The 12,570-nt window shown below is 37.5% G+C and overlaps 1 long non-coding RNA gene across 7 annotated transcripts in view; it reads left to right on the top strand.

The window, feature by feature from the left end:
• The first annotated feature begins 2,010 nt into the window (after positions 1 to 2,010).
• The window catches only part of LOC147363451 (uncharacterized), a 223,124-nt gene continuing 212,564 nt past the window's right edge, over positions 2,011 to 12,570 (top strand). For 4 of the 7 annotated variants that reach the window (XR_015137127.1, XR_015137131.1, XR_015137132.1 and 1 more), the window contains exon 1: positions 3,177 to 3,382. This is a non-coding gene — a long non-coding RNA (uncharacterized LOC147363451). Of the gene's footprint in view, positions 3,383 to 12,570 lie in introns of all 7 variants that reach the window. The other 3 variants (XR_015137128.1, XR_015137126.1, XR_015137129.1) reach the window with 1 other exon arrangement.

The raw sequence follows: 12,570 nt of genomic DNA, 5'->3' as shown, positions 1-12,570 counted from the left end.
CTGAGATAGTGTTTGGTTTTCTTCACTGAAATACTATAGAAAGCTACTCTTAAAGAATTGCATAGTCCAGATTCGCAGACAGTCCTTTTATCATTGAGAACTGAGGTATTCCCATGTATATTGCTATAAAATATTTGTAGCTTGATTCTACTAGATCCATTTTAGCTGTTTTTCTTTCGTTTAGTTTTGTTTAGTTTTTTAGCTGTTATGTAATAATCATATTACATAAATTTTCAGGTGAAATGTGGAAATTCAAAAAATCAATAAGTTTGAAAATTATAACTGCTTTTTAAAAATAATCTTATGATTCAATCTTGAATTTTGATTGCAGTACTTCCTCATTTTGCAGTATATATATATATATATATATATATATAATATATATAATATATGGTTAGAAAATTACATCAGCCAAAGGTTGGTTATAGTAAATATTGTTAACTCATGAAAATAATAAAAAATATTTTAAGTAATCAGATTAAATAGGGAAGATTAATACTGCTTCTCTCAGAGCATTCTCAATTAGAAATTCTTAATACTATTTTGTGTTAGATTATTTTCTAGAGGGAAAGAGAACTTATCAAACCTCATACCATGTGTGTTTTCAAAATCATGTCTATTTTATGTTTATGGATTTGCTACTCAGTTGCTTAATACTTAAACAGAGAAAAGAGACAATATTTGGATTGAACAGAGAGAACCCATAATGGAGAAACGAGGTACAATTATTAAAGAGAATCTTGGGAAAACATCAGATTCTCTTTTGTGGGCTGATTAAAAAAAGCTAAGGTACACTTTTATCTTTTCCATATTGAACCTTGGGTTTAAGAAAGTCAACGTCCCTTTCTTACTCCTTTGTAGTGGATGGCAATAAATGAAAGTAGGGAGTGAAAGAGTGAAGGAAATAAAATAAGAAAAAATCAAATCTACATGTTTACCTCAGCATATATGAGACTTTCCATATTTATTTTGTCCTTATCCTCCCTTTTTTCATGTTATAGGTTGGTGTCAGTATGTGAGAAATAGCTTTAAAGGCATATATAGAAAGTATAATCAGAACTGTGCAGGACAAGTTTAGCAAGTTGTTGGAGAAACCTTCAAGTCGCAGAACCACCGAGAGCTAATGTAAAGCACTGCTATGTTAATACTGTTTCTATGTGAAGGGCCACCAACAGGCAACAGCTTGACTAGGAAATCAGGAAGGTCTATAATTAAATGAAAGCAAGCTTCAAGAATTCTATTCTGGGGTGTAACTTTTCAAAATACCATATTTTCTGCTTAAACCATCAAGATTTTGGCTGAATTTAGTAAGTGACCATTTTGCCAGAATTTCCTCCCACACTCTGTGCTTCTTCTTAGAGGAGAATAGTATTTTCATGAGATTTATGGTTCCTCTCTAGCATAAATCTCCCTCCCCTAAATATGGTAAAACTATTTGAAGTGAAAGGAAGTATACTTAATTCCCTCTTATCTGGAAAGAACTTAACATCCTTCCCAATTACCTCGTCTCCACAGAATCACTCACTTTGTTAAAGGCATCCTATTTCATGAGTTATTACTTAAAATCAAAGAGGCCTGGGACTCAAAACTCTTCTATGACAATAGATTCCCAACATTATTATATAACTAACTTTAAGTTTAAGATACTTTTAACTGACTACTTTTTGCCAGGCACTGTGGAACTACAATGTAAACAGACAAACAGAGAGAGAGCCTACCATTTAAGAACTCACTGGTTGGTTACGTACTAAAGCTGCTGCTGCTGCTGCTGCTGCTGCTAAGTTGCTTCAGTCGTGTCCGACTCTGTGCAACCCCATAGACGGAAGCCCACCAGGCTCCCCCATCCCTGGGATTCTCCAGGCAAGAATACTGGAGTGGGTTGCCATTTCCTTCTCCAATGCATGAAAGTGAAAAGTGAAATTCTGGAATTAAGTGTCATAGAAATCTATTCCTTTTTACTGACTGCCTAGGAAAGTTCTAAGTTCTGAGAGTCCATCAAATATTTTCTGCTTCAAGATCAGGGCTTCCCAGGTGGCACAGTTGTTAAAGAATCTTCCTGCAATGCAAGAGACACAAGACAAACAGGTTTGATCCCTGGGTTGGGAAGATCCCCTGGAGTAAGAAATGCAACCCACTCCAGTATTCTTGCCTGGAAAATTCCATGGACAGAGGAGGCTAGTGGGCTACAATCCATGGGGTTGCAAAGAGCCAGACACAACTGAGCATGTGTGTGCACTCACACACAGACACACACACACACACACACAAAATCATAACTTCTGGAGGGATAAGGTAAACAATAAAGATAAAAACAGAATAACAGGAAGAAATCATAAACAGGAAAGGATATAGAAATTAGGGTTGGGACTTTGCAACTTTATGAGGGGTAGCCAAGGAAAGTCTTGTTGATAAGTTTGCATCTAAGTAATGTCCTGAGAAAGGTGAAGTGAAAGAGGTTGATGTTTAGAGCAAAGCATTCGAGGGAAACAAGAGAAAGTGGAAAGGCTCTGAGATGGAAGCATGGCAGCTGTGTTTAAAAGACAGTAAGGAAGCCAGCCTAGTTTGAATAGAATGGGCAAGGCAGTCCACAGCAGATGAAATCAGAGGGGGAATATGAGGATCACACCATGAAACTATGATTTGGCAAATTGTTACTTCGAAGTCCTCTCTTAGAGGACTACATCATTATTGATGAATCTCAGCATTTTTCTTTCTTTTTCTATGTCTGAAACAAGTGGACTGAGATGTGATGCTTTGACTTATGATGACAAAGGGCATGATATCCACAGAGTAACTTCAGATTGGAATATAGCCAATTATCATCAATTTGGCAAATGTTCTTATTGGCTTAGTGAAAACACTTGACAAATATTACTTTTTATGATTCTCATATTCAAAGGAATTTTCAAGCCAGTGGGGACAGTTGGCTAGATCTTTTGTTTCCGCTGACTTTAATTCCCTTTTGCCTTGTTCACAGGTTCTGGTGATCCAGACATGGACCTCCTTGGCCGGGGCATACTTATTAATATTTTGCCAACTGCCAGATCACCAGAACCTGTGAACATGTCAAAAGGGAATTAATGATGCAATGAAGTTTGCTAATCTGATGAACTTCAGATGAGGAAAATACTGGATAATCCAGATGAAACCAATGTATCGCACAAGTCCTTAAAAAGGAGAACCTTTCTCAGCTGTGGTGAGAGGAGGAGCTGACAGTGAAAGAAAGGTCAGAAAGATGCCATGTTGCTGAGGAAAGGCCACTGCAGAAGAAATGCATGTGACTTGCAGAAGAAATGCATGTGACTTCTAGAAGCTGGAAAAAGGGAGGAATGGACTTTCCCATGAAGCCTGCAAGGACCTGTGACTTCCGACCTACAGAACAGTAAGAAAATAAATCATCTTTGTGTTGTTTTAAATCCACAAATTGCTACAAATTTCATGGTAGTATGTTACATCAGCAATATAGAAAACAAATACGCCGTGACTTGTGGCTTTCCACAGTTCCCTACACCATGTCTCCCGAAAGCTGGTGTCTTTTGATACAGTGTTTTCAACTCTAGCTGGGTAGAGGGAAGCTGAGAAGTAAAAAAAATGGCAGCAAGAACCCCTAATCTCTGTACGAAAGCTTAAAAAATGCGTGAGAAGAAACCTAGTAATTCTGAAAGAGATGAGAACATGGACAAAACTATTCTTGAGACCATAAAAGAAGTGGTAATTACGTGACTTAATGGAGGTGTTAGCTAAGGAATGTTGGTGTTTATTTTACAATATGTAAGTGTATCAAAGCAGCACATTTAACACCTTAAACTTATACAATGTTCTTATGCCAGTTTAAATAAACCTGGGGAAAAAGGGGACCCTATTTTTGTTTCTATGGTTGGTAACATGTAATATCATTTAATTCTATCAGTCAAATAAAGAGCTTTATATATAGTATAGTATCTTGCGAAGAGTTGACTCACTGGAAAAGACCCTGATGCTGGGAGGGATTGGGGGCAGGAGGAGAAGGGGACGACAGAGGATGAGATGGCTGGATGGCATCACTGACTCGATGGACGTGAGTCTGAGTGAACTCCGGGAGTTGGTGATGGACAGGGAGGCCTGGCGTGCTGTGATTCATGGGGTTGCAGAGTCGGACATGACTGAGCGACTGATCTGATCTGATCTGAACATTTAAAAAAGCATTTCAAATGGCTTGCTTCATAGCATCCCTTTAATGAAATGTGATTTATTTTTATTTCCAATATTGTGATTTTTCAGGAGGCTTTTGTTACTGTTTCCACATTTCATAAAGTATCCCATATTGAACATGGTTCATCAAAGATGCACAATATAGTTATTTGCCTCTTCTGATTCTTCTTCTTTTAGCTCTTATATTCAGATATTTCTTAAGTCTGATCCTTGGCTTTTTATCTATTATCTACACATACTATTTGTGATTTTACCCACTATTGATAAGTATTTAATGTATACAGCTGATTTAACCGTCCTTTTAGCATAATACTTCTTACATATTTTTTTAAAAAAGCAAAGCAAAGCACACTTAGTATTTCCTATGTGCCCAATACTAATAATCATACTTAAAATACCTGCTTGTATTCTCCCTAATTACCACAAATTATCATCTTTCCTTCTAAACCAGGTTTTCCTCTTGGTTCCTAATTTTTGTTAAAAGCAGACATTTCCCCAGAAATATCTCTGAAGAAATATGGTATAGTCTTAAAATCACCTTGTACAGACTTCAAATTGGTCACTATGTTTTCTTAACTGTTACTTAATAGTGGCTTATTAATTGCCGTGTTGTCTCCCAAGCCCATATTTGATTTCTTAGCTCTTCCATCACCTGTGTACCCAATCCCCAGTTTTAAATTCCCTCCATTAGAAACATCTGAAGTGTTTTGTCACTCTCAGGAGACTAATGGGTTGTGCTGGAACAGAGAGAAAAGGCAGCAACTTCCTCCTTAATTTCCCCATTTATCTTTGTCTATAATTCAGTTTTTAAAAAATGTTTATCCACAAAACTTTTCACAAGTAGTAATATATTTTCATTTTTTTATTATAAGACTAATGTGAATACAGAGTTTCCAAGCAAGACGTGAAGAACAGAATAAAGAGGCTTTTGAACTGAAAACCAAGCATCCTGTAGGAGGAGACAATAAGAGTGACTAGATATCGAAGGTTAAGTCTGACATAGACACACACAGGGATATTGATTGGAGGCTGTCTTAAAGGATGGCATAAGAGTAGGCATCGCAATGGATGAGGGAGGATTCAAAGGAAGCTTCCTTATCTCACAGTTGGCTTCAGAGTGCGTGTCCTCTTTGGGCTACTGAGAACATGCTCTCGTCATATGCTGAGCCCTCTCTGCTCTCTTTTCCTTTACTGAGAAAAAGACCTGCCATCCCAGGACATACATCAAAGTTCTGTATGTAGACTTGCACTGCATGATGGGCATTTGTGATTACCACAAAGGAGACAGATATGAAACATCAGTATCTCTACCTCTTACTGTGAAAAAAAACTACTTCCTATGTGACAAATATGAATAATTACATATTTTCTCAAATAATGGTCCTAATTTCATATGGAGAATGAATAACATCAGCAAAATGGTTTAATCACTTTCAGGGAAGATAAAGCAAAACTATTTCATCTGCTCAAAAATTGGATGTTTGCCAGGCACTGTAACAGGCAGAATGTAATTTATTTGTAATCCCCAAAACCCCATGCCTTTGAATGCATTGCTTGATCACTCAGTTGTGGTCATGTCAGCAGTTGTTCACCATTTCTATTGAACTCATCACAGATACACACATCCTTAGTTTTCTGTTTGAAGTAATTCTCATATATTTGAAATTATTCTACTCACTGGTTTTTATTTCTTAGTGCAACTTGTATACTGAAATGACTTAAAACTTAAATTTAAAAACTTAAATCATGAAAAATCATGATTAACACCCCCCCCCCACCTTTCTTCTCTTTCTTTTACAAGAAAGAATCCCGTTTCCATTAGACTTTCTTCTCTAACAGGACATAGACCTATATAAAATGATTCAGGTTATAAAAGCTAATGATTTTAAACAGTGTTTTAAGTCTTGACTCCTGCCCTCTGCTTTGTGAAGGAACTGAGATGGGCGTGTGATGGACAGAGGTTGAGCTCTGGACATGGAGTCAAGAAAACAGGACGGTGTCCAGAATTCAACCTGTTCTTGATTTGTTAATTTATAGTCATTTCAAAGCGTTTGGTCTCATTTGCCTCTCCTCCTAAATGACCATGATAAAATATTCTATCTGATCTGCCTAATAGAAAGTGTCACTTGAACCAACAAAGGCTAGTAGCTAGCAGCTAAAAACAAAAGTGTAGGCTAAGTCCAAGAAAGAAATCTTTGCAAATGTCTAAGAACTATACCAATATAAACAATATTGTGAGGGTGATACAGTCCTGTGGCAGCACCTTGGCAGTCCTGTGCCAAAGATAATAGAGTTTTGAGATACCACAGGAGTGTGACAAAGCTATTCAGAGCTTCAAACTGCCACCACTTTTCAAGTCTCCTGCTTTGTCACTGACCAGAATATGTATACCTTCTAGTGATTTGTAACATTGTTTTCTGAAAGCTCTGTAACAATGAAAAGACAAGATTATTCCTTGCTTGACTCAGATGAGGTGAGACAGAAGGATCTTAGTCTTTCAATCATAAGTAATAAAGTCCTTTTTGATCCGTCTACTTTTTCCTTCCTAGTCTTTAGTCTCTCATTCTCATTTCCCTCCCCCCAGTACAAACATATTGCATTTCATCTTCCTCAAATATTCCAGACATTTTTTGATTCTGGGTCTCTTACATGGTCTTTTTTTTTTTTTTTTCAATCTATCTGTAATGTGCTTTCTACTTTAATTTCTCTGCTAATGGTGACCCAAGCTTCACACCCCAGTATGAGCATTGCTTCGCCCAGAATGTCATGTACTAGATGCTGAGTTAGATGATGATTCTCCCATGTGCTACTGAGCACCTCCTGCTTTTACTATCACAGCAACTATAACATTTCTTGTAATTATTAAATAAATGTTCTTTTTACCTTCTCCAATAGAATTTAACTTCCTTGAAGGCAAGGTTTCTGTTAGGGGAGGGGTGCCATTGTATTTAATATTTCCAACATGTATTTAATATCTTCTTGGCACATAGAAAATATTTGACATGTGCTTGTTGAATGCATGATTGAAGGGAGAAGTGAATAACTGCCTCCACATCCTGTTATGAGGTCTTCATAGTTCTGTGTCCCAAGAGACTTCAGAGACCCATTCCTGTTAACTACCTGTTACCTGTAATTGCTTCTCTACTTGCTGCCACGTAAACTGGGTCATGAAGTCATGCTTCAGCTATATCTCAATTCTGTATGAGAAGTTGAGGAGGGAAAACTAGCTACAGCTAAACCAATACAGTGTTATAAGCTAAGTAAAGTGAAGAAATAGATGAATATAATAAGTGTATATTTCCATATGTCATAAGATAGAACCAGAAAAGGAGTTCTGGAGGCTGTTTAGGGGATAGTAGACTGAACAGAGTATCACACAGTATAGAGGACTATCATATCTTCAAATAATAGGGTTCTTTTTATCTTTGGTGGTTGAAAGCAAGTCAGTTTTTCTGTGTGGACGGAGACATTTCTTATCCACTCCTTGTGCTAAGTTTTGTCTCTAGAATCAGAGCCTGTTGCAAGAATTCTTATGCAAGTGATTTCAAGGAGTGTACTAGGGCAGCCAACCTCTGGATCTAATGCCTGATGATCTGAGGTGGAACTGATGTAATCCTAGTAGAAATAAGTGAGTGAGTGAAGTTGCTCAGTCATGTCCGACTCTTTGTGACCCCAGGGACTGTAACCTACCAGGCTCCTCCGTCCACGGGATTCTCCAGGCAAAAGTGCTGGAGTGGGGTGCCATTGCCTTCTCCAATAGAAATAAAATGCACAATAAATGTAATGCACTTGAATCAGCCCTAAACCATCCCCCTACCCCAGGCCCATGGAAAAATTGTCTTTCACAAAACCAGTTTCTGATTCCAAAAAGACTGGGGACTGCTGCACTGGTAAGTACACTCCTGAACTTACTGCCAGGGAGTAAGAGAAACAAGCTACGAGGAATCTGCCAAGATGAGAGCTGAGCTGAAGCCCGAAGCCATTCAAGCCCATCGTCATTCCAGAGCCTGGGTGAGCTCTGGAACATGAAGAGTCATGCAAAGCCCTGCATGGATGAGGAGCTGACCTCTTGTCCTGCACAGTCAGTCAGTCATGAGGTGCAGACTACCCTTTGTGGAGATGGTGTCATTTTCTAGGTATCAGGCCAGTGGCAAATCTTAGGAGACAGGTAAACCTGAGCTGTCGCTGTCAGTCCTCAGCTGCAGCTGGAACATGAGTGAAACAGTCAGGGAAGGGGAACTGAGCAGGGCAGGCTGTACACTTCACAACCTCAGAAACAGGAGATTCAGGGCTAAGGCAGCTAATTCAGAAAATGATCTAAAACTTCCTACATCAATATATTAGCTGGATAGGGTCTATTCTTTTGACAATACCATTTCTTACATTGAAAACTTTTGAAGATGGAGTCAAACTAATTTAATGTTACTTGAAGAAAAAGTGCCTTTTGCCATCTCTAGGTTTCTACTAAAATTGAGTTCTGTGGAAGTGACCACTATAGAATTTGTCTTGAACTGCTCCAAGAAGACAATGAGGAAGGAAGTTCAAACTGTAGCAAATGAGATTTAAGATGAGACATTTGGAGTATTAAAACTCACTCTGATAAGAACGGTGGTGGGATTACTTTTATTGGAGATTTTTGAAAATAGGAAATATCAATACTTTTAAGATGTCAAGCTTAATTACCTTTTAATTCAATTCTCTACTTATATCTCTGTGGATGAGAATGTAAAGTAATTAAATTTGAGCCTCCCATTGGGCCTATGTATACAGTTTTCTAATAAAGCATAATGGGCTTCCCAGGTGGCCAGTGGTGAAAGAATCCCCCTGCCAATGCAGGAGATGCAAGAGATGCAGGCTCAATCCCTAGGTCAGAAAAATCCCCTGGAGGAGAAAATGGCAACCTACTCCAGTATTCTTGCCTGGAAAATTCCATGGACAAAGAAGCTTGGCAGGCTACAGTCCATGGGGTCACAAAGAGCTGGACATGACTGAGCACAGCGCAACAGGAAAGCACAATATGGTTGAAAAAGCACTGAATCAGATATCCAGGTTATGGCTCTCTACTAAATTGGTCTTTTAATAGAAACTCAGTCTCTCTGAAATCAGTTTTCTTCTAATGTAAGGTAATGAGGATGAACAATACAACCCTTCTGATTCTTTCAATAGCCTATGCTTTTTTATTTATTTGGTAAAATAAAATATTTGTGCATGCATTGGAGTTGGTTGTTTGTAATCTAACAGTTTCTTTTTCAGATAATATGTATTTTATAAATATTTAGTGAATAACTCATCCTCTCCTCATTTGAAATGCCATAATATAGAATGAATATTTATTTTCTTCAGTTTCTGGCTATTTTATTATTTGTCATTTAATTCATTTATTGACAAACTGTTTGCCAACTGCCTACTATATGTCAGTCACTGTGCTAAGTGCTGGTTTACATGTTAATTATTATAATAGTCACAGTGTTCTATTTCATAGCACATTCACATGGAAGAATACATACTCTGTAGTTATATTTCATTTTCAATATTTTATTACCTAATGTCATTTATCACTCCAAATGAAGAGTCCTTTTGTCAGTTTTCAAAATCTCATTTGGAAGTTTATTTGGATTTCAAATAGGGTTCTTATCCCTCCAAAGTAGGGACTGTGGCTATTTTAGAAAATATTTTTACCTTCTGCTTATATTAGGAAAGTATATATTATATCGGATTTCTTTTTCTATCATTTTTAAAATTGTGTGATGTCTAGCTAACATGACATTGGTATGAGGTTGTGAACATCCTTGAGCTTCACTTTAAGATGGGTCTCATTCTTTGAAATTGGTTCATTTGTTTTCATTCCAATGGGAATGAGTACATTTAGGAAAATACATATTTACTTGACCATCTCTCTTGGAAGTTCATTTACTGTCTGTGAAAAGTATGTATAGGAAGGGCTCTTTTAGCTTATCAAAAAATCCATTTTCCCTTCTTCTTGGATTCTATCTAGACTAATTTTCCCAGCCTCCCTTGAAGCTAAAGAATGAAGTCAAGACAATGGAATGTGAACTGAACTGATATATTCAAGTTTTAGAGTGCTGCTTTTTAGAAAGGATCACTGACTCTCTACTTTCTTCTCCCATTTGCTGCCCCTGGGATATAATACCCTAGGAACTGGGGAAGCTGCACTGTGAAAGGAACATTAAACCACTATAAGGAGACACACTATCTATTCTTTTAAGGAAAGAAAATAAACTATTGTATGTGAGTCATTATGTATCAGGCTATATTTCTTCAGTCACAAACTAGCCTCCCTTTTAATACCAGTTTATAATCCTCTTACCTTGTTTAATTCAAGGCACGGTGGTTTCTATTACAAATAAAATTTTATTTTAAAAATTACAGATAAAGTACCATTCAAGACTCCATGAACTCTCCATGCTGAAAATTCAAATATCATGTAGTGTTTTAGACTGGGTTTCCCACAGTCATACTCTGAGATGGGGAATTGTGCGCAGAAGGTTTGTTGGGAGATAACACCTGTAAAGAAGTGAGAAAGGCAGGGACGGGAATGGAGAGAAGCCACAAGGTGGCTGCAACTGAAGACTTAGTCCACGTCCTGTAAGAGCCTGTGGAGATAGGATGGCTTTTGACGTTGTCTCAGATTGAGGCACGGGAGATAGGTCATTGAATTTCCACATGAGCCATTGGCCATGAGCAGCCCTCTGGGAAGGGTTGAAGACAGTTTTCGGGGGATGTGTGAATGCATGCTGTCACTCCAACTGTTTGCAACCACATGAACTGTAGCCTATCAGGCTTCTCTGTCCATGGAATTTTCAAGGAAAGAATACTGGAGTGGTTTGCCAGCTCCTCCTTCAGGGGATCTTCTTGACCCAGGGATTGAACCTGCATCTCTTGCATCTCCTGAATTGGCAGACATATTCTTGACCACTGAGCAGGGGAGGGGCAGGCTATTCAGTACATACAGGCATGTAGATAATAATTTATTGCATGATTCTTCTTAAGAATTCCACTCTAGCAATTTGATACAAAGTAATGAATTAGTACCTACATAAATAAACCTTTCCTGCTGGAAGGGGTTTGATTACATCCACTGATGTTCATCAGTGTGTACTGTATATGTACCACAGGAATAGGAACAATATCTGCTGGTCGTGTAGAAAGAAAATATCAGTGTGTGTGCATAAAATACTTTCATACAAGCGCATCTAATTTTATCGTCCTTTGCTTTATTGTACTACTTTGCAGATACTGTGTTTTTAAAAGAATTGAAGCTTTGTGGGAACCCTGTGAAAACCAAATATATCAGCACAATTTTTCCAACAGCATTTGCTCACTCAGTGTCTCACCGTTACATTTTGGTAACTCTCACAAGTTTTCAATTTTCTTCCTAATTATGTATAAATATTACATGAGTAATAAAAACTTTTAAGAACAGTTACCATAAAATAGTACATGTATGTTAGGTATAAATATTTGATTTCTAATATCTCACATTTCAGTCTGTTTCATATAGACTCTAAGGTGAAACCAGTTGTAACATTATTGTTTTATATAACATTAGGAAAGAAAAATATGTTAGAAAAATTCTAAGACCTATTCTTTTTAAAAATAAATCTAAATGACACATAAATTTATCACAATAGATGTTTGTTGCTTTGGAATTTCTTTTTTTTTTAATGTTTCTGAATTCAAGTTTAATGAACTCTAAAAACAGTACTTGGAGAAGGCAATGGTCACCCACTCCAGTACTCTTGCCTGGAAAATCCCATGGACAGAGGAGCTTGGTGGGCTGCAGTCCATGGGGTCGCAAAGAGTCGGACACGACTGAGCGACTTCACTTTCACTTTTCCATTTCATGCATTGGAGAAGGAAATGGCAACCCACTCCAGTCTTCTTGCCTAGAGAATCCCAGGGATGGGGGAGCCTGGTGGGCTGCCATCTATGGGGTCACACAGAGTCGGACACGACTGAAGTGACTTAGCAGCAGCAGCAGCAACAGCAAAAACAGTACTGAACAGTGTGACAGAGAGGAATTTCTTTGACCTACTCTAAGGTATTCATTTTTTTGGCTGTCATCAGCTGCATTACTTGGTGTTTGATACCTTTAAATGAGTAATAACACAGATTTGCTTACTTGGGAAGATCTTTCTTCCTTAGGATATATATATATATATATATATATATATAAAAATATTTGTTGCTTTGCTACAAATATGAAATTGAAGTCATTTTTCTAAATACAAATATTTGCTTCACTTATATTGGATTTGTTCTCTGCCACCCTGCTTTCATGTCTAACTGATTACATAATGTCTTTTCTTTCAGTACCAAATCACAGGATAATCATTTTGAAGACTTTTAAGTAACAAT

The sequence above is a fragment of the Bos grunniens genome, chromosome 11 (assembly GCF_055505025.1).
Source record: "Bos grunniens cultivar Pamir isolate PY7600 chromosome 11, Bosgru_T2T1.0, whole genome shotgun sequence".
Taxonomy (NCBI): Eukaryota; Metazoa; Chordata; class Mammalia; order Artiodactyla; family Bovidae; genus Bos; species Bos grunniens.
The sequence above is the reverse complement of the archived record's forward strand: the minus strand, read 5'-3'. Positions and strand labels throughout refer to the sequence as shown.